Source organism: Loxodonta africana, chromosome 4, assembly GCF_030014295.1.
Source record: "Loxodonta africana isolate mLoxAfr1 chromosome 4, mLoxAfr1.hap2, whole genome shotgun sequence".
Classification (NCBI taxonomy): domain Eukaryota; kingdom Metazoa; phylum Chordata; class Mammalia; order Proboscidea; family Elephantidae; genus Loxodonta; species Loxodonta africana.
This window is the reverse complement of record NC_087345.1, coordinates 43,294,685-43,321,609: the sequence shown is the minus strand read 5'-3', so window position 1 is coordinate 43,321,609 and position 26,925 is coordinate 43,294,685. Positions and strand designations below refer to the sequence as shown.

Below are 26,925 nucleotides of genomic sequence, written 5' to 3'. Positions count from 1 at the left end.
CACAAACACAAATGCTTTTCAAAATGCTTTTATTTTGAAATAAAAAGAAATTACAACTCAAAAAAAGACAACCCAATTAAAAAGTGGACAAAATATTTGAACATATGCTTCACCAAAACAGATATATGTTGTGAGAATCCAGTGTGTCAATCACCAAGTAAAAGGGTAAACTAATTGTGGTATACCTATACAAAGAAATATTAATCACCGATAACAAGTAATGAACTGTGAAACATATGCAATATGAAATTTGAAACTCAAAACAGTTATGCTGAGTAAAAGAAGCCGGACCAAAAAAGAGGACATACCATATGACCACATGTAAATAAAATTACAGAAAATTCAAACTAACCTATAGTGACAGAAAACAAATGTGGTTACCTATGGAAAGGAGGTGGGGGAAGCGAAGGAGACTGCAAAGAGGCACCAGGAAAATTTTAGGAGGATGGCTGTGCTCATTAACTTGATTGTGGTGATGGTTTCAGTGGTATACACTACATTTTTACATAAATAAAACATGACCTCTACATTTTTTTGCCAACCATGCCCTCCGCTGTGAGGTATTTTCGTAAGTACCGCTATGCTCATTTTTGTTTTACATGTTGCTGTGAGAAAAAATGAGCACAGCGCATTTATAAAAATACCTTGTGAGGAGGAGGAGGGCGCTGTTTGCAAACACAGAAGGTATGCATTATTTGCATAAAAATATGTTACAAAACACAAGTTTTTCACTTTATACATGTGTAGTTAACTGTGTTGGTTATACCTTAATAAGGGTTTTTTTTTTTTTTTTTTTTTTAATTATGACAGAAAAGAGCAGGTATGAATAAGCTAAATAGAAGCTCTGGATCCACAGGTGGGGCTCTAGACTCTGGAATTTATTGTAGGGTGATCTGACTGGGTCATTTTCTTTGGGCAACTCCCCCACCAAGTCCCAATGTCAACATCTTTAGGTCTTTTCCCTTGAGCTGGTTAGAGTTCTTACAGAAGACTCATCCACTCTTGCTGCCAGCATTCTGAAAGCTAAGTGAGGAAGGTGGCTGGGTCTTAACAGTAAATATGTAAACTCACTTAGTTTCAGTGTGGTACCCTGGTTGTCAACCGTGCCTGGTGTTCCCCAACATGCTTAGCCTTTTCCAGAAAATAAGCTTCCAGTCTTCCGCAAGGATGGAGGAAGAGGGGGTCACCGAGCTGCAGGGAGTGAGGAAAGGGATCTGGGTATCAAATTCTTAAACTTCCAGTTAGCTCTCTGGTTTTCCTCTCACTATCACCTAGTTTCCTCAAACTCTGGGGATTCTGTAATATACACTGAGTTGCTTTGGGGCTTTTCTATTACTGACTTATGATTCAGTTTTCTGTGTCTACTAAGCCAGGTAGCACTCAGCCAGCTCCTTCCAAAATTTTGCTGTGGCTTTCTCTTCTCCCTTGTGGATTTATGGCTTCTTAAAAAGTCTCCTACAGTCATTTTAGCATACTTTTGGCACGGAACAAAGTTAAATGCCTATTATACGCCACTTCTTTAACTGAAAATCTCAGATTAGGTTTTCAGTAAATGTATTCATCTTCACGGATGAAACACACATTATACCACAGATAAAACATTAAATGATAAGCTAGTCAGAAAACCAAATTACAAGGCAAACCTAAAATAATTAAAAAATAAAACAAACTATATTTTGAAAACTTAGGAGGAGGATAAACCTGCTATTGACTCCCCGGGTAGTACAAACAGTTAACACATTTGGCTGCTAACCGAAAGGCTGGAGGTTTGAGTTCACCCAAAGGCACCTCTGAAAAAAGGCCTGGTAATCTACTTCTGAAAAATCAGCCACTGAAAACCCTGTAGAGCACAGTTCTACTCTAACACACAGCAGTTGCCATGAGTTGGAGCTGACCCAACCGCAACTGGTAAACTTGCTGTAGCCACACATTTTTTTTTTTTTTTTTAAACCAAAACTACAAAGAGAAAATCAGTAAAACCACCTGACTTTATTTGTGTAATACTTTGTAACCTGGGGGGAGGTAACAAAAAAGCAAGTGATTTACCCAAGGTCCCTTGGCTTTTCTGGGCTAAGATAAAACTCATGTTTAGATCTAGAAGGACCTTAGATGCCATCACAGAGTAAAAATCAAAACCAAAAGTTTTAGGCTGAATCACAGACAAGAAAATCATAAAGACACACAGACTCTGAGAAAGGTGAGCGTTCCTAGCAAAAGGAAAGCTCTCGGCACGAGATCCACGGGTAGGTCCCAACATCAAATAAACCAAACCTACTGCTGCCGAGTTGATTCTGACTCATAAAGACCCTACAGGACAGACTAGAACTGCCCCACAGGGTTTCCGAGGCTGTAAATCTTTAGAAAAGCAGACTGCCACGTCTTTCTTCCACGGAACAGCTGCTGAGTTTGAACTACCGACCTTTCAATTAGCAGCCTAGTGTTTTAATTACTGTGCCACCAGGGTTCTTTCAACGTCTGATAACGTACATAAAAAGAATGGAGTTTAAATTAAGCTCTAAAAAAAAAGCTCTAGAGCAGATTAATTTAAACTTTACCCTAAATCCACTAAATCCAGAGAAAGAGTACATGACTGATCTTTGTTTCTCTGAGACGGGATATCCAGAGGGTTTGCTGCTGGAGGATCTTTTCTTAGGCTTTGTCACCATGTATTGCCCATTGCATCGACTAACCCTTCCTTGATTTCAGACCTCTACCTGCACTACCCAGTCACCTCAGTGCCGTCGAGTCGATTCCGACTCATTTACCTGCACTAGTGTCCTTTAACTCAGTTTTCAACCACTGTATTAGTTGTAATAAGCATCAAAAGTAAAAGTACCTGAAGTTCATGAGTCACTTTTTTAAACAAATAAAAAAAGCAGTTATCCTTATAGCATCATTTGATTTTGGGCATGGTTTCTTGAGTAGAGAAGAGGACAGAATTATAGCAAAGGAAATGAAAATCTCACATAACTGTAGGTATTAGCAAAGCAACATGTAGTATACTTATCAATGTCATTCATTTGTGTTACAGTAAAAAAGATGGAGACTTACCGCTCTAGCCTATTTCACTTTTGCTGGTTCCATTTATCTCTACCTTTATAAACGTTTTACTCTTTTCACTAACAAAACCATGATCTGTTTCTCTTTTGACCAACAATTTCATTACGATTACTATTGCAATGTTAAAGTTAAGAGCAAATCCTAGAATTCCTTCTACAATATATTACCAACCAGTACATCTATAAAAGTCAAAAAAAAAAAAAAAAAAAAAAAAAGGATTGAGAGAATACTCAAAAGAAGCGCACCTGCATAATTTCAGCTGTGCTAATCGCTGGAAAATCTTTGCCAGAACAATTTTTATTTTTTCATCTTTTTTTAATATAAAGGCTTACATACTAAACCTATACAAATCATCAATTGCTCAAACGTTTCAAACTACTACTACTCCATGTATTACACGAGCATTCAACAGAAATGATAAAGTACATGCGTTCCTTCTTGACCTAAGGAGGGCAGGTGGAAGAATTACACTGCTATGTTTTAAACTTTAACAGAGATTGTATACCTACACTTCTTCTGATGTCTACAGTGATTCTGTACCAGTCATGGACCAACAGTTCACTCTCAGTTCATGGAAAAGAACTCTCCAGAAAAATTAGAACCTGCAGCAAACAGAGATTTCAAAACTTAGTTCCAATAGTATTCCTATGAATAAACAGCAACTACAAGAGTATCACAGTTTAAACTGTAAACTATAATACATGCTTTAAATTACAGCATTTTGTATCATACGATGTGCTAATGGAGTGTAAATCCAACAAGCACATCTTAACAACATCAATCCTGATGAAAGGGAAAGATGCCACAAGCCAAAGGAACGTGAAATCAGTCATTTTAAAAATACAAATTTTAACTGCTACTGTAACGACTTACTACAATCAAAATAAAATCTAAAATGAACAAATAACCATAATGAAATTCAGAAATGGAGAAGTACTTCCTACATAAAAGCTGAATTCTACTGTCTTAGCAACGTTCTAGGAAATGAGGCTGCCCTCCAAAAGTAAAACAAGTTGTCCTATGAAGTCATCTGAGAAAGGTCAGAATTTCAAAGGTAAAAAGGCTTTAAAATTTCTCCAACAAGAATTTCCTAAACCTTATCAGCTTTAACAAAGCAATCTAAACAATGTCTAAATCATAAATCTACTTGTCAAAAAATACTGATAGAAACTCTACATAGTCTCAAGAAGCTACCTCTTATCTCAACACCACTATATTATGCCCAATTGAAATTGGTGAATAAGACAAAAGGATATAAATTTAGGTGGGACACTCAAGACCCAGACTACAAAAGCAGAGAAATTTAGACAAGAAAATCAGTGAAGGGTGACAGGAAAAGGTAAACTAACGCTTAGTTTTGAAGGATGGGCAGACTTAGACAAAAAGATTGAGGGGGTACTATGAAGGAAGAGAAAACCCTGGTGGCGTAGTGGTTAAGAGCTACAGCAGCTAACCAAAAGATGAGCAGTTCAAATCCACCAGGCGCTCCTTGGGAACAGTATGGGGCAGTTCTACTCTGGACTACAGGGTTGCTATGAGGTGGAAACGACTCGAAGGCAGTGGTTTTTTGGGTTTATCAAGGAAGAGGAAAAACATAAGTGAAGTCACAGCGCGGGTATATACAGGAGACTGCCAGACTACGTGGTTGTCATACAGTGGGCAATCAGCAGTATAATCTATAGTAAGTACTACAGTACTGCAGCACTGCTCAATGACAAGAAGCACGAATCATATTGTGTTCTATGTGAATAGCACCACCTGGAGGTGTGCAAAGTGCTGATTCTGGTTAGTGGTACAGAAAAGTTACAGTGAGATACTTCACAAACAGGGATTCTGTGAAATAAGGGAGCAAAACGCTATATGCCTTTGGATAGATTCAGTCCATATTAGCATATTAAATATTCACAAAAGTTCCAAACGTGAAAGCTGCATAAACCAGCATATCCTGGATCTTGGTCTTGCCCGCCTTTCCCCAGGAAACCTCTATTAACATTTGTTAGAACAAGTGTTCTAAAACTCTTCAGAAAACACTGAACTACCTACAGCATCCAGTCTTGTCTTTATAAAGAGAGAAATGAGGAACTGTAGAATGTGTTAGTAAAGAAACGGCAACAGGAAAGCTATTTTAAAATAACAACAACAAAAATCTAGCACAAATACGAAAGATTGAAGCCACAGATCTATGAATTTTGAGAGTTTAAGATTGTTTTAAACTCTCCTCCTGGGAGCAAAGTAGCTCACTGGGTTAATGTAACTAACAGACTCAAATAGCTAATAATCAAATTATTAAAACGCACCTTTTAAATTAAACGGTCAAATCCTTTTTTAAGATCTATTTTTTCAAGAAACAAATTTTACTCTTAAATTTATCACGTTTTTATAGTAGCCATACCAGTTTACAGTTAGATGGTATAATCTCAGATTTCACACTATAAGCACGCATTGGTCGATTCAAAACGACCCTTATTCTTTCCCTGGTGACAGTTAATATTAATACAAAGCAAGTATCCCAGATTTCAAGAAACCATATTGTTAGAAGTTATAATACTTAGAAACACCACATAATATTCTTACCAAAAAAGTAATTAAAAACACTATACACTATTTAGAATAGTTAGCTGTCCCAGGAAAATCTAAAACAAGATAGCTTTAAGTGACTATGGAGAAAAGTTTACCCATAGTTTATCTAGATTTCTCTCTGCCAGTAATCTCCATTAATTTAGATTTCAACAAATTTCACTAAATTATAACCTATGATTACAAAATATACCTTAAGCTATGGCCAACAACCCTAACTTTTTGGAACAACAACAACTAACGGTCAACACAGTCCTGAGATGGACTGCTTTGAGATTAATATCACTGTAAATATATTTTAATATAAGTCCAGGCTATTTATTTACTATATTGATAAGAGTGAATACAACTGCAATTTGAAACTGGTCTTAAATAGACAAATTATTAAAGGAGAGTAATCCGTACGTAGTACACAATATTAGATAAAACAGTTCAAAAGTCAGACTGGTTTATATCAAATAGACCTTACAATAGCTTGCTAAACTATACAAATTGTTATACATAACTTAAATGGAATACCACTAACTTCTGTTTTAAATGCACAGAATGGTAAATTAAATTATCAATTAGCGATATCACTGAACTCTTAAAAGAGATCATTCAGCACTAAGCTGCTGTTTTTGTGGAACAGCACTGGACCATTGGACATCTACCAGCTTATGTCCTTTTAGTCTGATGGACCATCCCAGCTCGTTCCTTCTAGCAAAAAATAAGAGCTAAATATACAGTAATGGACTAACATGGCATACAGTAGTTTTATGAAAATAAAGCCTCATACGCAAGTCATCCAGAAATAGCATTAAGACAAAAAGTGAAGAACATTGTCTAGTTCACTGCACTTCGAAACTTAACAAGTAACTACCGATGAATCTTCTGAAAGAAGATAGTGCACACACAGGTAACAGAAGTATTTTAAATCTGTCAGTTCTACAGTTGGAAAAAATCCACTCAAATCAACAAATCAAACTGCCACAATAGTCAAAACTATGTGAAAGTGCTAACTCAGCTATGTTCAAAGTCAAATAAATCAATAACATCCTTCAGATTTATAAAGGCATTTCTACTACATAATACAACTGTAACCTAGTTATAGATTCAATATAAGTGTTTCTCTGAATGCAAGTTTCTGGGGCCCCACCCCAAACCTGCTGAATCAGAATGGCAGGGGCAATGCCAAGGATTCTGCACTTTCAATAACTTCCCAGGTGATCCTCATGGCCACTAATGCTGGAGACACTCTCTTCCTCGTGAGATTTATAGCAAGGTTTTGGGTTTCAGAAACTAAAAATCTCATTTGAGACCTCTTTTAAACTAAATTTTATTACACAGGTTAGTATCTCTAAAAGATTTAGGTAACAAACATACTGTGGCAAGAAAAACCAGAGTATTAAAAAAATTAAAGCAGAAATTACAGGAAAAAACTTTTCATACAAATATCATTTTCCAACAGGTCTCTGAAAACAAATTTCCTAACATTAAAAAGCCAAATTCCCAATATTAAAAATACAGTATTTTAAATACCTTCAATTCACTATCTGTTAAATAAGTGTATGAACTGTTTATACTATATCGAATACAAGCAATGAATGAATTTATAAAGCCGAACCCAAACAAACCTGTTTATATTCCACTATTAAATTTACTCTGGCTGGAAATCGATTTTTTATAAACTTAAATACAACTTTCACAAACTTACATAAACATGTATAATGGAAAGAGTAATGGAGCAAAAGTTAGAAGCCACCTAGATTCCAATTTTGGCTAATCTACCTGTCAGCTATATGACCTCAAGGCCTAGTCAAATCATTTTATCTACCTGTGGGGGGCGGGGGGAGTATAATTGTCTACCCTACTCATATCACAGTTACTTTTCGTGAGAATCAAGTAAGATGGCACTGTATGTAAGTAAAAACGTTTCAAGAATTATACGATTTATGAAGAAACCCTGGGGGCACATAGGTTGAAGAGTTCAGCTGCTTACCAAAAGGTCAGCAGTTTGAATCCACTAGGCGCTCCTTGGAAACCCTAAGGTGCAGTTATACTCCGTCCTATAAAATCACTGAGTCAGGACCAACTCAACGGCAGAGGGTTTGATTTTTTGGTTTTACAGTTTATGATTTATGAAGTGCTGTACAGTTTTTCTCATTATGTAAATAATTCCGAAATACTATAAAAAAAAAAAAAGCACTTCATAAACCATAGGCATTATTAAGGCAGAACAATTTGAGGCATATTATCCTTAGCTGCTTGCTATAAAACAGACTATCACCAGAAAAATTAAAATGAATATGCTATATAAACAATGAAAAACATAAGAATTGATCTTTCAGGTTCAATTAGATATTGGGCACTACTGTATATATTTTATAAATTATAAGCATAAAACATAAGATTTTGACTAGGTTATTCTTCCTATGTCCCTATTTATAACAAATTTATTTCTTGTCTGGAGATATAAATGAAACTAAACGGGCCATAAATTGATAATTGTCAAAACTGGTCAGTATATAAATTCAGTGTACATATTTACTCATAAAGTGTATATAATACATATACATATACACTCAACTATACTTACAGGGTTGCCATGAGTCGGAATTGACGGCAACTGGCCTGGGGCTTGGCTTGGTTTACAAATATACATATAGATATATATATAAATCTACTTTCACAGGTATTTGACAATTTCTGTAACAAAAAAATTTAAGACAACAACATGTAGGTGGTATAAATACATAACACTTGTCAAAATTTTTAAAAAATTTTTTAAAAGTTTACATCTATCTGAAAATTCTTCCCATACTATCTTTTTTTTTTTTTTGCAATGTTACCTCAGATTCTATACATTGTAAAATAAGCTACTACCAGAATCTGTCTACATGTCATGACACCTAGTAGAATACAACTATTCCTTTCAACTGGTTGAGTAAATACTCTTACCTGAGCTGTAAAAATTTAATTCTTACTTTTCTGCTTCCTGACCTTTACTGCTTTTGGTGGGGTTTTTTTTGCTCATTCATTCCAAAAGCTGTGGAAACAACCAGTTTTAGCTGTATGTTTGAATAAAAAGTTAAGAGGAAAAGGGCAAATACTCTTTCTTTGCTCAGTATTGAAAAAAATAACGTTATCTGTTATTTGTTTTAAAATCTGTTAACCTATACCATTCACTTCACATGGTAAAAGACTGTTTCTACCCAGGTGAAGTTAAAGTGTCTGCCAGTCAAAGGAGATTAGTAAATCTGAACCCAAAATGAGAGATTCTATCAAAGCATATACAATAACGTGTAACTACCCTGCACACATCAACCTAACTGCTCAAATAAACCTGGGGCCATACGGCTTGAAAAAGACCACAGAAAAGTAAGGGTATAAGCTACCTTTCATCTCAGACAGATTTTCTGTTTAATTTTAACTTAATAAAGACTTATCTACAGCTCTAATGTTTTATAGTAGACTATAAAGGAATAGCAAGTGTTAAATCAAAACTATAATGCAAATAGGTAACAGTATTGTGTGGTTTGCAGTTACAACTATATTTGGTAATATCCGTACATAAACTTACTTATTATTTGAACGCTCAATTACTAACTCTTCATGTTGCATCTTCAGTCACAATAACCAAAAAGTACCCTGTGCCTAAAAAAAGTGTACCTTAAATTTTTTATTGGGGGGGTAGGTAGTAAGCAAGTGGGTAGGAAGGAAATCTCACTACAGCATTTGTTTTCTAAGCATTAAAAACTCCGTTTATTTTTATAGGAGGGAGAGAAGGCATGTATAGAAACCACTTCTTCCAACATGGACTCTAATAACTTTGAAAATAAGTGCTCCTGCTGGAAATTTTTATTGGGTATTATTTAAAAACAAATAATTGTAAAACCATAAAAGACAGGTTGTTGGAAGATGGCAAAAAAAATTATACCGTATTCAAGCAAGATTAATAATTTTACTTGTTTATCTTATTATCTGTTAATAGCACAGCAGCTAACAAATTGTAGAACTGTTATCATGCTGGCAGGCACCCTTATTTGGTGGCAGTGGCTACTTTTAGACATGTATTTACAATGCAGCTATTACCTTCTTTCCCGAAGAAGAGTCAGGCTATCAACATCCTTATTAAATTATCATAAATACATACCAAAACTAATTTCTCATCTCATCTCTGAATCCTACATTTAGTCCCAAGTTGCAATTAAAAATCCAAGATTTCCCACACAACTGCAGAAACTGCCCCCAAAAGGAGAGTGAGGGATAACAAATACAGAACAAGAGAACAAGGATGTCAGTAACGAAAGTGCGATAAAAATCAGGAAGGCATATGTAAATTTTTCCCGTTTTAATAAAAGAAAATCACAAAATTTTAAATTAAAGGCGGCGCTCTGTCCTCAACTCACCCGAATGTGACTCACTTTTGCAGACTATATGGTGGGAAATAACAGTTACTTTTCAAAGATCCTTGCAGTTACACTCAAGCCAAAATCAGGACAGAGATCCACACTTAATTACAGCAATTTACTGTCTCATCCAAAGCAAGGTAGAATCTAAAACGTCCCCCTGAAATCAAGGCTAAATAAGCCCATTTCTCACACTCGCTTTCAAAAGCTTCCGATAAGAAAAAAACGTTTCTATTTACTTCAATTTGAACTAGCCAAGAAGATTAAAAAAGAGAGAGAGAGAGAAGGGGAGGAACCCAAATGAAAAGCACAAGTACAGAAAGCAGATTCTCCAATCCCTCTTAATTCCCCCAATCCGCCCCTGCCACACACCAAGGACAGGGAGTCTAGAGAAGGCTGGCAGCCCGGCAAGTGGTGAAGGCCCTCCATTCACTCACGTGGGCCACCATTCAAGGGGTTACACACCCTCTGACCGATGAGAGTCTCATACAAACGAGGCCATTACAAGTAGTTCTTATTATAAAATACACCCACGCTTAGCAAGAACCTTATTTTTAAAATAAGGCTTTCCTCAGGTGGGGGAGGGCAAACACAACAAAGGCTTCCGTGTTGAAAGGCAGACAGTACAGATATATACATACATCTACATGCGTAAAAGAAAAAAACTCATGTAACTGATTGATATTGGCAATCGATACCAACGGGAGCCATTTAGATTATTAATAGCCCAAGAAAAGTAGCGAGCACAGCAGCCAAAGGTGGCTCTCTACAGCGCTGAGAACCCCGGGGAAAGGTGAAAATGCGCCCGCTGATGAAGGTCCAGCCCTATGCGGATTTACAGATCCCCTCAGGGCACCCCGACCAAACTCCTGCCCTCCACTCGGCGCGAAGCACCGCTACACCGCGCAGGGTGCGAGCGCTCCCAGCACTGCGAGTCCCGCAGAAAGCTGGTGAATGAAATGCGTACAGACCAACCTGACTAGTGACCGCAGCACAGGACCAGGGGTCGCTAACTAGCTTAGCCACAGGATTCTCCCGCAGGAAGGCATAAAGGGAGCACAACTTGCCCCCTGAAACTGGAAGGCGGTCTTTTTTCTTACTGACCCTTTCCGAAAAGGTAGAGCAGGGGGCGCAGATTTTTTTTTTTTTTTTTTTTTTTTTTTACTAAGTCCATAAACACAATCGGAAGGAACCGTGAACATCTCGGGAGCCTCTGACAGAAGACGCGAGGAAAAAAGCCAGGCGAAGTGGTTCTCCAATTCCGGGGCATCACCGACCCGCCTGACACACATAAGTCAACCAGCCCCGGCCAGGGGCCGACCAGGGGCCCCAACTCCCCGCCCGCGAGATGCCAGGGGGACTGAGGCCGGGGATCAAAGGGGTGACCCTCCCGGCGAGCGGGGAGAAGGTGCGCCGGGCACCACTGCCCTCAAGGTCACCACGAGCCGGGGCGGGGGCGGCCGGCGGCGGGATGGGCTGCGGCGCGACCGAGACGCCTCGGATAAGCCAAAGAGTTGCGGGTGTGGATACCAAGCCCCACGGAGCCCCGTCCCTCCGGCCCTGGGCGGGGACTCCCGGTAGAACCAGGCGCTGAGGCGCACGGCGAGGAACCCGCTCACCTTTACGATCTCCCCGGGCGCGCAGTTCAGCAGGAAACCTGTTAGGGGCCCCCGGGACGCCCCCGCCAACTTCTCCCGAATCTGCCGCAGTCCGCTCAGCACCGGGCTGTCAGGATCCCCTCCGCGACGCCCGACCCCCGCGTTCCGCCCGGCCTCCCCGCAGGTGACCTGCCCCACCGTCCCCCGCCGCGGGCGGGCGGCGGCCGCCACTCACCTCGCCCGGCACCAGGAACCATTTTCCGAGGGGAAAGGAAGGGGAGGTTGCAGGAGGGTCGGGGGACACTGAGGAGCAGCGAGAAGCACAGAGAATGCGGGCTTGGTCCTAGGCGACTCCGCAGCCTGACCGCAGGGCTCGGGGCGCCACGCGGAGGTGCGGCTGCACCTCGAGGATGAGGCGCCCGCGCAGCCGAGAGGCTCGGCGTCCACCAGCCGGGGTTCACTACTCACGCTGCACTGCGAGGAGGCGGCGGTGAAGGAGGAGGAGGCGGCGCCCGGCCCGGCCCCCGCCCAGAGCCCAGCAGCCTCCGAGTGGCCGCCCGCGTCCCCGCAAGACCCGCCTCCTCGGCTCAGCTCTCGGCACGGGTAGCTCTGCCGGCCTCACGCAACCGTCCGCAGCGGTAGCGGAGGGAGGGGTGCACCCCCTCCCTGAGCACCGCAGCCCGGCCCGCTCGGGGCGGATCCCGCGGCCACCGGAGAGCCTCCAAACACGAGGGGGCTTCGCGCCGCTCCGGGGAGGGGCCCCGGCAGCACCGGGTGGCCCGCAAGATTACCGGGGTAGGCAGGGGGAGGAGAACTCTCACCCGTTCCGGCCCGGCGCTCCTTCTTTCCACACCCACACGCCTCCCGCTCCACGTTGGCGGCGCAGCTGCTCCCGCTGCCACTGCCGCCGCCACCACCTCCGCCGAAGCTCGCGCCGTCGCTGCTGCCGCCTCGGCTGGGCGCGGTCACGTGACGCGGCCTGCGGGGAGCCTGGGGGCGGGCGGGCGCGCGCGCGGAGGAAGCGCGCCTCGGACGGGGACCGGGAGCGGAGCCGCTCCAAGGGGGGCGTTTAAGGGGAGGGCCCGGTGAGCGCGCCCCCGGCTGGCGAGCGTGCGCCAGGCGATTAGAACTTGCGGCGCGGTCAGGAAAGGGTGGCCGGAGTGAGGGGCGGGGGAACTCGCGTCTCCAGGAGCCCCTCCCTCTCTTCCTTACCCGAGCGCCGCGGCTGGTTCCAGCTCCCGCCTCCTCCCCCTCCCTTTCGCTCCTTCTCTCCTGCCGATGCCTGCGATTGGCTGAGAGGCTCTGACGTCCGTGTTTCCATGACGTATCGGGGCGGGGGGAGCGGCGGGGGAGGTGGAGGGGGTGGCTCGGGCGCGCGGGGCGATGATTCCATCAGTCACCGCCGCTGCTCCGGCGCGGGGCCGAGCGGCTTGTGCGACGTGTGGAGGCCCGAGAGCGATGACTGCCGCAGGAGTGCGGACGACCTTCACCTGGGGCCCCGCCAGGGCACCCCTGGGCCTGCGCCCCTCTAGGGCCATGGAGATGGGCTGGCGGGCCGACGAGGGCGAAGGCTCCTGGCGAGGAAGGTTAAGGCGGACTCCGCGTGAGCGGACTCTTGAGCGGCTTCTCGTCCTTTCTCGGCCCTCACCCCTTACCGGACTCGATGCCTTCCCCAGGCCGTGACGCACGTGCCGGACATTCAAAAGTGGCTCCCGGCTTGATCTCTTTTTTTAGGAGGAGAGCCTACTCCCCCTTTGGGGTGTCTTGTCTCTGTCCCCGCCGCCCGGGCTCTCGCGCCGCCACGGCTGCTGCAGCGCCCCAAGGGTTAACTCAGGCGGGCGGCCGGTGCAAACAGGCCCGGTAGGATCCGCGCTTAAGATCCCCGTGTTTTCGTTTTGGCTTTGCTTTTTTCTACCTATGCCAAGCATTTGGCTCGTTTTGTTCACTTGTACATCTCAACCCAGCACCCTTCCTTCATGAGGGGAAAAGAAAATGGAAAAATACTGGATAGTAATGTGCAGAATTTAGATGCTAAAAGGCCAACCTGCTTTGCCCCAACCCTCAATTAGTAGAAAATAACCACCCTTCGAACATCTACTTTAAAAATAAAACTTGTTTTTCCTTCCCCCCCCCCACACGTGTTTATTAGATGTGTACTTTAACTAGGATACACATCTTCGTCTAATCGCCTCACTCAAAGACCTCGTCAGTGTCATTTTCGGTACCACTTACGACAAAAAATCAACTCTGCAGAGCTCTCTAAACCCAACCCAGTGCCGTCGACTCGATTCCGACTCATAGTGACCCTATAGGACAGGGTGGAACTGCCATTCACTCAACAGCAGTGGGTTGGAGTGAGAGAGCCCTCCACTCTCTTCTAACTCCACCCCACTGCCATCGAGTGAATGCGGACTCATAGCGACCCTATAGGACAGAGTAGAAGTGCCCCATAGAGCTTCCAAGGAGCGCCTGGCGTATTGGAACTGCCGATCTCTTGGTTAGCAGCTGTAGCACTTAACCACTATGGCACCAGAACTGGCAAATTGATGTTTGTAATGTCTTCTCAAAAGCGTACAGACGATGCGAAGTGCTTTATTATGTATTCCCTCTATGGTAGCATTTATTTTCAGTTGTTTTTACCAGGTTGGAAACAAGATAAGTAAAAGAAGCTTAAAACGCAAAAATTTCCAAGTTAATCCTGTTGAAGGAGAATATAAATTAGTTTATCTCCTCAGGTTTGACGTTACCAATATTTTGAACTGTGCCCTTGATTTGAGAAATTAGCACTGGGCAGAATGATACTGTTTTCCTTTTTAATCAATCTTAGGGAATTGGTTGGTATGGTATAATAGCCCTTCCTGACACTATTTCAGAACTTCTTAACAGAAAAAACAGATTAGCTAAATTTCATTAGCTGATCTTCCGTATTTTCTCATTCAGAAATATTCTTCAAAACGGTTCAGACATTTAAGAATCATTGGCTTTTTTTTTTTTCCAACTTTTCGTCCGAGGAAGTCAATACAAAATTGAGTTATGCATTCTGCTTTAATCAAGAATTTGACATTAAAGGTATATCTGAATCATTGCAATAGTACACTACAAAATGAGTAATAGATTAGAATCTGTTGACTGGGTTTGTTGCAGTTCCAAAATATAAAATACATGCTCTTAAAGTGTTGTGGTCATGAGAAATTACTCAGCATGATTTCAGTAAAGTTCATTTTAGAGCATGATTTCAATAAAGTTTTCATTTATGGGTATATATATCCCAGAACATATTTATATGCATTTTAATGAAATGTGAATCACATACAATGGTATATTTTTACTGTCATTGTCAAGACGATTGTGCTCTGTAGTTTTACTTTTATATTTTCATTCTTCAAATAGCAAGTAATTGCACATTACATTAAGAAATATAAATTTCTATCAAAGCTTAACTGAAACCTTCTTAATGGCACATTTCTGATTGTGAAAATCAAGAAAATATTGGATTGTAATGGACCACCTCACCTTTCACCAGACTGAGTCTAGCACAATGAGATGGTGCCCAGCTACTGCCACTGACTGCTCTGATAGGGATCACAGAGGGTCCAGAGGGTCCTGGACAGAGCTGGAAAAAAAATGGAGAACAAAACTCTAACAAAAAAAGACCAGACTTACTGGTCTGACAGAGACTGGAGAAACCCTAAGGGTATGGCCCCCAGACACCCTTTTAGCTCAGTAATGAAGTCACTCCTGAGGTTCACCTGTCAGCCAAAGATTAGACAGGCCCATAAAACAAAATGAGACTAAAGGGGCACACCAGCCCAGGGGCAAGGACGAGAGGGCAGGAGGGGACAGGAAAGCTGGTAATGGGAAATCCAAAGTCAAGAAGGGGAGAACGTTGACATGTTGTGAGGTTGGCAAACAATGTCACAAAATATGTGTATTAGTTGATTAATAAGAAACTAATTTGCTTTGTAAACCTTCATCTAAAAAAAAAAGTACAATTAAAAAAATTACTTTATTAGTAATTCCTGAGAAATTTAGCAAACTTAATTCAAAGATGCCACTGTATATGATATAACCATATTCTCTTATATACCTCATTTATTCCAGGGATTTAATTTAATATGAATGTATATCACTACCTAATAAGAAACAACAATAATATGATTTTCTGTTGAAATGCTTAATCCTGCAAAGTTTTTAAAAATACCTTTTGAATATCTTTTTAAAGTTACAGTACAATATTTAAACAAAGATTTAAATCCTATAGCAAATGACTATATGGGATATTAATTTTCTTTGAAAAGAGACCACATATTTGAAATAATGTATTTAGAAAATGTATGTTTTTTTTTTCTTTTATAGAGTAGATTCCTTTTAATGGAGTAAATCTAAGCTATTGACCTCTTTGCTAATAAGTCAATCTATCCAAGACAAACTAATCATGTTTAACTCAGAGACAGCTTTCTAAAATCACCAGTGTAATTAAATATAAAGGGAAACAACATTAAAAAAAAAGCCCACTGCCGTTTAGGATCTTTATTTTCTCAAGAATACTATCACATGCATCTAGCAATGGAACAAAATAAGGAGAAACCAATGGGAACATATTTTTTAAATTATACTCTTTCTCAAAATGCACATTTGTACTTACATGAATTCATCAGTCCTGATCAGTGGAGAATGCTAATGAGGACTGACAGGTATGGGGAGGTGGGGGAGAAGGGATAGTCAATGCTTCATAAAAATTATGTATGTTCTTAAATTTCTGTTGACCTGGAGCACCAAAGAGAGATGTTAAGAGAAACATTCCTTAGCTGAAAAAAACAGAGAAGAGTTATCTATTAGTTATAAATTAATTACATTTATTTAAATGAATGAAGTATAATTATAGATAAGCCGAAAATATAATTTTCAAGGCACATAATGAAATATTTTTATAGGTCAAAAATACCTATACGTTATTTATTGTCATTTGACAGAAATTATTTAGTGCCTAACCAAAATATTAGCTGTTCAAACCCACCCAGCAGCTCCATGGAAGAAAGGCCTTGCCATTATGCTTAGATTAAGATTACAGCCAAGAAATCCCTATGGAATGCAGTTCTACTCTGCGGCATATGAAGCCGCCATGAGTTGGAATCGACTGGATGGCAATGGGTTTATTTTCATTTTGTTTTGCTTTTGGTTTAAACACCCTGTACAATTTGTGCCAAAATTGACTAGACAACAACTAAAAATAACAACTCTTCTAGGTATAAGACATTTTTTTTCTGCCTCAAATGTTGTGTAATCTAGGACCAGATAAGTACGGTTTTAATCTAAATTCCAGAGGATCGTAAAAGGGAAAGCTCATACCTAAATGTAGTTCAGGAGAATTTGGACTTGACTTGTGCCATGAAAGGGGAATAGAATTTAGATTCATGCAAAAGAAGATGCACAGTGGAAATGCCAGAAAAAGTACCTAGGAATTTTTTGCCACATCCATTTTCCCATCCTTTCATTGTCCACGAAATATATATGTAATACCTTTGAAATATTTAGAAATAAAGATGTTCCTCACCTCCATAAATGGAACTCATCAATTTTCCTGTTAATTATGAAGATTTATGAGGTATTGTAAGGTTGTTCTGAGGTTTTGATGGAATATTTGTGTAAGACTCTTAACATAGTGCTTGGTGGGTAGTAGATCCTTGATAAATGTCATTATTATTCATAAGCATTCACTCTTCACCTATTATTTCCAGGTAAATGTACTGTAACCAAGAGTATGCATTTTTACTTGGTAAAATAGATTATTATAACAGAATTGTTTGTTTCCTGTGAAACCCTATTTGAGATTCTGTTAAAACACACCAAGTTTAACCACTACTCATCACTTATGTTGACTGATACAGTCTAAGCCTCTTCCCAGCAAATAAAATCTTAAATGTACTGAATCAATTAGATGTGCTTTTGGCTGCAAGTAACCCAAAACCAGACAAATAGTGACATTAATAAACAGGGTTTATTATTCTCCTATAAAAAGTTTAGAGAGGATGATACCGTGATTCCTGTAGCTGCTCAGTAGGCCACCAAGGACCCACACTCCCAGATTGCTGCTCCGCCATTCCTGGTGTTTGTGTTCTTCAATATCTTTTCATAATAACAATAAGAAAATCAGAGTTTTCTCATCTATTGAAAAATGCAAGGCTGAAAGCAATATAGAAATAACCTACATCTTTCAGATTTTTAGTGCTTAAATTTTTGTATAATTTTCCATTTTGTCTACCTTTTATTTTAAACTCCTTTTTTTTTTTTTTAATGACATTAGCCTATGCAGAAGAATAACCTGAGTAAATGTAACAAAAAATGGAGATTTGGGGCTATGCTCCCAAAGCTTTTGAATAAACCAGTTTAGATTGAAGCCAGTGGATCTGCAATATTGAGTCTTTTTAGATGATCTGATGCACCACATGTCTCTATTTCCCTTCTCTGCCGTGGTATTCTTTTGCTGTGTTTTTCACAAACTCTTCCCTTGGGTACTTCCGATTTTAATTTCTTGCACTCATGTGGAGCCCTGGTGTGGAGCTCAACTGCTAACCAAAAGGTTGGCAGTTCGAATCCACCAGCTGCTCCTTAGAAACCCTATGGGGCAGTTCTACTCTGTCCTATTGGATTGCTATGAGTTGCAATCCTTTCACGTTTTATACTGACGTATTTCTATCTATCTTAACTTCTATGTAGCCTACTCATTTTTATGACTTCAGCCCCTTAAGGTCAAGGATAATGTTACTCATTCATTTATTCATTAATCATTTGTTGATCCTGACAAACATTGTCTCAACCAGGATGGGAAAACAAGGAAGATTTCTATTTAGGAGTCATTATTTTTTTTTTAATGTCAATGTGATAGTTTGTTTAGTCTTTTTACCAAGATGCTTTTACTAGGCACTCATTATGTGCCATGCCTAGCAGGGCCTGGCACAGAATGTTGTTGTTAGGTGCCACTGAGGTGGTTCCAACTCATAGCAACCCTATGTACCACAGAACGAAACACTGCCCAGTCCTGCACCATCCTCAAAATCATTGCTATGCTTGAGCACGTTGTTGCAGCCACTGTGTCAATCCATCTCATTGATAGCCTTCATTTTTCTCTGACTGTGTTTTACCAAGCATGATGTCCTTCTCCAGGGCCTGGTTCCTCCTAATAAGATGTCCAAAGGATGTGAGATGAGGTCTTGCCATCCTCGCTTCTAAGAAGCATTGTGGCCATTCTGCTTCCAAGACTTGTTCATTCTTTTGGCAGCCCCTGGTATTTTCAGTATTCTTCACCAACACCATAATTTGAAGGCATCAATTCTTTGGTCTTCCTTATTCATTGTCCAACTTTTGCATGCATATGAGCAGATTGAAAACACCACAGCTTGAATCAGGTGCACCCTAGTTCTTAAAATGACATCTTTGCTTTTTTAGCACTTTAAAAAGGTCTTTTGCAGTGGATCTGCCCAATACAGTGTCATTTGATTTCTTGACTGCTGCTTCCATGGGTGTTGTGTTAGTCACTTAGTGCTACCATAACAGAAATACTACAAGTAAATGGCTTTAACAAAGAAAAATTTATTTTCTCACAGTCTAGTAAGTTACAAGTCCAAATTCAGGGCTTTGGCTCCAGGGGAAGGGTTTCTCTCCCTGTCAGCTCTGGAGGGAGGTCCTTGTCCTCAATCTTCCTATGGTCAAGGAGCTTCTCAGGCACAGGGATCCTGTGTTCAAAGGACATGCTCTGCTCCTGGTGCTGCTTTCTTGGTGGTATGAGGTCCCCAACTCCCTGCTTGCTTCCCTTTCCTTTTATCTCTTGAGAGAGAAAAGGTGGTGCAGGCCACACCCCAGGGAAACTCTCTTTACCTTGGATCGGGGAGGTGTTACAATCCCACCCTAATCCTCTCAACATAAAATTAGAATTACAAAATGGAGGACAACCACATGTGGCCTAACCAAGTTGAGTACACAGATTTTTGGTGGGACATAATTCAATCCATGACAGGTGTTGATTGTGAATCCAAGTAAAATGAAATCCCTGACAATTTCAACCTTTTTCCTGTTTATCATGATGTTGCTTATTGGTTCAGTTTTGAGGATTTTTGTTTTCTTTATGTTGAGGTGTAATCCATACTGAAGGCTGTGGTCTTTGATCTTCATCAGTAAGTGCTTCAAGTCCTCTTCCTCTTCAGCAAGTAACATTGTGTCATCTGCATAACGCAGGTTGTTAATAAGTCTTCCTTCAACCCTGATGCCCTGTTCTTCTTCATATGGTTCAGTTTCTCAAATTATTTGCTCAGCATACAGATTGAATAGGTATGGTGAAAGGATACAAACCTGACGCATACTTTTCCTGACTTTAAACCATGCAGTGTCTCCTTGTTCTATTTGAATGACTGCCTCTTGGTCTATGTACAGATTCCACATGAGCACAATTGCATGTTCTGGAATTTCTATTCTTCACAATGTTATCCATCACTTGTTATGATCCACACAGTCAAATGCCTTTGCATAGTCAATAAAATGCAGGTAAGCATCTTTCTGGTATTCTCTGCTTTCATCAAGGATCTATCTGACATCAGCAATGATATCGCTTTTTCCATTTCCTCTTCTGAATCTGGCTGGAATTTCTGACAGTTCCCTATGGATTATTGCTGCAACTGCTTTTGAATGATTTTCAGCACAATTTAACTTGTGTGTGATATTAATACTGTTTGATAATTTTTGTATTCAGTTGGATCACCTTACTTTGGAAAAGGTGTGAATATGATCTCTTCCAGTTGTTTGGCCGGGTAGCTGTCTTCCAAATTTCTTGGCATAGGCGAGTAAGCACTTCCAGCGCTGCATCCACTTGTTGAAACATCTCAACTGGTATTCCGTCAATTTCTAGAGTCTTGTTTTTTGTCAATGTCTTTAGTGCAGCTTAGACTTCTTCCTTCAGTATTATTGGTTCTTGATCATATGCTACTTCATGAAATGGTTGAACATCAACCAACTTTTTGGTACAGTGACTGTGTATTCCTTCCATGTTCTTTTGATGCTCCCTACTCATTCAGTATCTTGCCCATAGAATGCTTCAATATTGCAAGTCGAGGCTTGAATTTTTTGTTCAGTTCTTTCAGCTTGAGAAATGCTGAGCATGTTCTTCCTTTTTGGTTTTCTAATTCCAGGTCTTTGCACATGTCGTTGTAATACTTTCCTTTGTCTTTTTGATCCATCCTTTTACATCTTCTGTTCAGCTCTTTGGCTTCATCATTTCTTCCTTACACTTTAGCTACTGGACATTCAAAAGCAAGTTTCAGAGTCTCTTTTGACATCCATTTTTGTCTTTTTCTCTTTACTGTCTTTTTAATGACCTCTTGCTTTCTTCATGTATGATGTCGTTCATGTCTTTCCACAGCTCACCTGGTCTTCGGTCATTAATGTTCAATGCATCAAAACTATTCTTGCGATGGTTTCTAAATCCAGGTGGGATATACTCAAGATTTTACTTTGGCTCTCATGGATTTATTCTAATTTTCTTCAGTTTCAATTTGAACTTGCATATGAGCAATTGATGGTCTATTCTGCATTCAGCCCCTGGCCTTGTTCTGACTGACGATACTAAATTTTTCCATTGTCTCTTTCCATGGATGTAGTTGATTTGATTCTGGTGTATCCCATCTGGCGAGGTCCACATGTGTAGTCACCGTTTATGTTGTCGAAAAAAGGTATTTGCAAAGTTGTTGATCTTGCAAAATTCTATCATGCAATCTCTGGCATCATTTTCTTCACCAAGGCCATATTTTCCTACTGCTGATTCTCTTTGTTTCCAGATTTAGCATTCCAATCACAGTAATTATCAATGCATCTTGATTGCATGTTCGATCAATTCACACTGCAGACCAAAAAAACCAAACCTAGTGCCGTCGAGTCGATTCTGACTCGTAGAGACCCTATAGGACAGAGTAGAACTGCCCCATAGAGTTTCCAAGGAGCGCCTGGTGGATTCAAACTGCTGACCTACTGGTTAGCAGCCGTAGCACTTAACCACTACACCATGAGGGTTTCCTCAGACTGCAAAAGTTAGTAAAAAATCTTCAGTTCCTCATCTTTGGCCTTAGTGGTTGGTGAGTAAATTCGAATAATAAGCATATTAACTGGTCTTCCTTGTATGCATATGGATATTATCCTATTACTGACAGCATTATACTTCAGGATCTTGGAACGTTCTTTTTGACTATGAATGCAACACCATTCCTCCTTTATGCACAGAATAGGTGCTAAAAATAAAAATTGATTGAAATGAATGACTGATGATGATGAATTCTAAATTTATATCCATAACCTTGTTTTTATTATTTTGGTGACTTGAAACTTCTTTCAGAGTCATTTTATTTTTCTTCCACATAGAGATAATGGGAAAAGGTCAATTCACTAGTCATCAAAATTCATGTCACTGAAAGCCAATTTGTTGACTTATGCATTTTTTATGGCAGGGGCCAAGGGAGGAGAACTGAAAATGCTGGGGAATGGAGGAATAAGTGAGAGGAGTGAAATCCATAACATATAGAGGGGATTCATCTTGAAAAGGAAAAGGAACATCTTTTTCTCTGAGGTAGAAGAAAAAGGCAAAGTTTTGTTTGTTTATTATTGTTTCTGGTAGCGTGTTAATGAGACTAACATCACGTAACAGGATTTCAAATGAATATTTCTTGTTGTCTAGAAATTTGAGCTTAGGACCCAGTTTCAGGAAAAAGGGGCAGTAAACAACCCACATCCTCAACAGAGCCATCAGCCATTGGGCCACACACCTAAGGCTTATTAAGGGCTTATTAAGCTCTTACTAAGAACAGCCCAACTGTGTTAATTTTATCAGTCACCCATCATCTTGTTTTTAAAGGAGGGCTTGGGTGTGTTGGGAAGAAAAGGAGTGATGAGGGAATCATTGGCCTTCTATGGTGTGTAGTATTCCTAGTGAAATGTATTTTCACCCAACTCCAAACAAAGGGAGTGGGACTCACTTATAAATGCTGAAAGCTGCTGCATTCCCTAGTTGGATGTTTGCATAAACAGCAGATGTATTGATTAGCACCTGCTTTTATCTAAGCAGAGTAAAGAGAAATGGTGAGGAATGTCAGTGAGGGAAGGAGCAGCAGTAGAGCAGTTTACTCACCCATCAGTTGTCTAAGAATGGATGACTGGGTTACTGGTGGGACCAGTTGGAAGGTAGCTGCCAGCCAGGTGATGGCACCTATGAGGAAACTACAAGGTGAAGCTCCAGTAGAGACAGTGGGGGTGAGGGAGCAAGAGGTTGGTAGGGAGCGTATCTCCTACAATACGTAACTGAGCAGTGGGAGGCCTTACTGGGATCTTCCAAAAATGTCCACATGAGTGTCAGCGTTTGGATGCCCGCCACCGAAGAAGACACAGCAGCCAGGAGGGACTGCAATCAAGCCTAGCCAAGAAAAGAAACTTTTCCCTTTTCTCCTCCTCTCTCCTTCCTGTCCTCAGGAAGAGCCACAGCTTAAGAGGGCAAATATTGAGCCCTCCCTCCCCCAAACCCCCAGACAGTAATGAGAAGGGGAAAACCTTTGACTCAGATAAGAGATTCAAGTTTTAAACAGTAGCAGACTAAGTTTTCAGAATTGAAAAGTCCCAGAAAGTGAAAGAATCTGTTCCAGATATTGTTAAGGAACAGGTAAGGGCGATTCATTGGCTCACGTTGAAATCAATTGTTTAAGAAAAACGGTTCATTGAGTTTTGTTGAGGCCATAACCTAATAAAAACCAAATGTCATCCCAGTAAGAATAATCGAGTGAATCGAATGAATGGGAAGAGATGAAGCAATTGCAAATCATAGTTACATAAAAAATAGCTTTGGTAGATTTCTAGAGAGAGAACTGAGGTGACAGGTAAGGAGTTACTTTGTGGTGAGAGAAAGGGAGGGAACACCAACTTTGAGATTTTTGTAGATAAAATTGATGAATGATTATTACCATGAAAACCTGGCTATAAATTGTGTCTGGTCAGATGCACCTTACTATTTTTCCTCCGGAGACCTGGAATGCCAAGACCTTTTCTTTGTGGTAATGGCGAAGAAACTTCTGGAGCTTGTCACAGATTCAAATTGTTCTACCTACTTTACCCCCATGGCTACTGTGAGTTTTCTGATCCCAGATCATCAGTCCAGTTCTGACTACATTCCTTGCTTTTCTACTCCGGAGCCTGTGTCCTCTGAATTCTCACCCTTTGCCCTGAACTCTAGTAACTGTGTTCTCTCATTAATCTTCTCCTTGCCGACCTAGCTTCTGACCCAATGATTAGGCTTACTTCTCACATCTATTTATACTCAGTTGTGCTTGCTTGTTGCTTAGTTTCTAACCTCACTGATTCTCATCTTGAACTTTAATTATGAGCGTTTCTGAAAAATTTCCTGATGGCTGAATCCCTAACCTTATTGAGAGTTTGAAGTCCTCCATATTTCTGGCTTTCCCAGTTCCAAATTCTAGCTCTTTTTTAACGCTCTGCTACCATTACCATCACACACAGTCCCAGCATTGAGAGTTACCATTTCATTTTCACTTTATTGACTTTTGTTTTTCTTGATACATCTCTCAAATGCCTTGTTTCTATGTTATGTGAAGTCGCTGTACTCTAGAACAAAAACTTTACCATAGCAAAATTGTCTTTTCCAAGGCCCAGTTGATGACATAGTTATAGTGTCTTGTTTATAGAACTACAAATACACTTCTACACTAAATAATTCTGTCAAAAAGAATGAAGTTTTAATCATTTGGATTTGGTCATGTTAAATTCTCTGTGAGCAGCCATCATTAGTCCACAGATATAATAACATATTTATGTGGCCGTTTGTATTCTTCTTAATGTATTTGGGAGTAGTCCTATTCTAAGTAAAGATTGTTGTATTTCTGTTTCTCCCATTTTCTTAAATGTGATCCATCTTTTTTCCTTTCATCATTTTTATGCTTGTTTTGCATACATTTTACAATCCCTTTCTGACCGTGATATTTATTCTCACCATCCTTAAGAGTTCCTCTTTGTATCTTTAAAAATAATATAACTTAAGTGCTGGGTGCTCCATGACCTTATATTCTTCCTATTTCTGTGCCTTACCCATCCTTTTCCAGATTTTTAGATTCTTATCCATTACTGTTATAAACTGAAAAAGTAATTGATCTGCCTCCTGATTTTCTGCCTGCTGTTTTCTTTTTTAACCTGCAAGAGTTCAAGCAGTAAAGCCAGGTGTATTACCGTATAAATGTGTGTGTACTCTCTGTACTTTTTTCCCTTAGTATCTTCTATATTGGACATTTATCATTAGATTTTTTAAATACTAGGTATAGATAATTATCTAGTATATGCATGTATATTTTCAAATATGAATGAGGAGCACTCTGAACAAATTATAATGACTATTTCCTCTGGTTATATTCGAATATGGTTACAGATACCTTTCACTTTGTACATTATCCTTTTCTGTATTGTTTAAATTAAAAAAATAATGATATCCTAAAATCTAACAAATAATGCCTTCATATTCTCTGTAGCAATGGAATTTTTGAATGATTGATTTGATTTCCTACCAGCTCAAAACTAGGGTGATATAAAACCACTTAGGAAAAGTTTCCATAGCTTTACACAGAAAGTGGCAAATTTCAGCTTGTCTGAATGACAGGCGAGGTATTTATTTTTTTCCCAGTCTTTGGTGAGTAGATGATAGTGCCTCACAGAGATGGAAGTAAAGAATGGGTTTATTACTTTTAGAGTGCTTATACCTGCCCACTGACCCTTAAAGTTATCTTTTCCTTCTCCGATTTTTCTTGTACCTTGCATTACTATTACACTGATGGTAACTTTTCTTACTATCCAGGATTCCAATGTTTTCCCTCTTCTTAACTTGTCATTGTTTCAACCAGTTCTGGGTATGGGGAAACAAACTAACATGTCTGTTTAACGTACTTTTGTTTAATATTTTTAGGCTGTATTTAGGAAGAGTCTAAATAAGACTGCATCTTCCTGCTTATTTAAAATGGTTTATCAATAGATGTTTGGATCAAGATGGAAAAAAAAGCATAGCTAGTAAACACATTTATTAATTCTTCTGTTTATTCTTTAATTGTCAAAGGTATTTCTTTGCCTAAATAGAAGCAGACTAGTATAAATTACAAATATACATATTTGTAAATACATTTTTATTTTTAATAATACATTGTAAAAATTTACAGTTCTTTCATTTCATGTTATGAAGTCAAACTCATCCAGTACTTTTGACACACCACTCTTAAAAAGTACGTGAGATTTTATTTAAGTAATCAATCAACTTTAGAAATAGGGTATAACTTCGTTTTTTTCCCCATGGCAATAATGAAATACTTAACAGAAATGTAATTACTTTGGTTTCCATCAATACTGGTATTTGTTCTTGGTTTTTCAGAATTTGTCAGTGAATTTATCATTATAAGCATTTCATATTTTCAAGAGTTAAATTGGAAAGGATAGGCAAACCATCACTTCCATAATTTTTTTTACACTTTTAAAAGCTACTGATTTATGATGTTGCTTTATAACATTTTGCTTTCTTTTTCTTGTCTCTTTTTCTCAAATTGCTTTAGGTTGTAAAGGCAAATTATCGCTAGTATTGTCCTTTACCTACTACTACTTCTATACCTGATAATTACTCTTAGGTATTGTTTGTACACATGAAAAATTCAAGGTATTTTATACTCTGATAACAATTTAATTTCAATTTCTTCATTCACCTCTCATAAAATCATGTAACAACAAAGTAATGAACTAGCTATATTTAGCTTACTGGTTGAAAGTTCAGGCCCTTAAACCAGAATTTTGGCTCTGTCACTTACTAATTGGGTGAATGTGACTAAGTTAATCTCTCTGTACCTCAATAGTTTCACCTGTAACCTGATAACATATGGTGAGGAATAAATGAGTTGACATATGTAAAGTGCTTGAAAAAGTAGTTATCATATCGTAAAAGCTCAAATAAATGTAAGCCGTTACATTAGAGTCTCTTAAAATCTCTGAGAAGAGAGCCTGCAGAGAAACTAGCTAGATGAACTGGTATGTTGACTATATTTTTTATATTAATTGGAAAGATCATCATGGAGGAGGACAGCCCAAGATGGTGGCTTAGTCAGACATACCATGCCATCCCCCTCCAGCAAAGATATGGAAATCAAGTAAAACAGATACAGATGACAATTCTGGAAATGTGAGCATCAAAACAAAGGATGAAAAATTAGATCAAACGCCAATTCAAAGGAGAAACT

At 39.7% G+C, this 26,925-nt stretch overlaps 1 protein-coding gene across 9 annotated transcripts in view; it reads right to left on the bottom strand.

Annotated features, from left to right (window-relative positions):
- Positions 1–12,567, bottom strand: part of ATP2B1 (ATPase plasma membrane Ca2+ transporting 1) — a 128,287-nt gene extending 115,720 nt beyond the window's left edge. For 2 of the 9 annotated variants that reach the window (XM_023559466.2, XM_023559474.2), the window contains exon 1: positions 11,862–12,089. The gene's annotated coding sequence lies outside the window, so the exon portion shown is untranslated. Of the gene's footprint in view, positions 1–1,071; positions 3,236–3,565; positions 3,663–11,861; positions 12,091–12,447 lie in introns of those variants that run through there. The other 7 variants (XM_064283747.1, XM_064283748.1, XM_010599224.3 and 4 more) reach the window with 7 other exon arrangements.
- Positions 12,568–26,925: the final 14,358 nt, after the last annotated feature.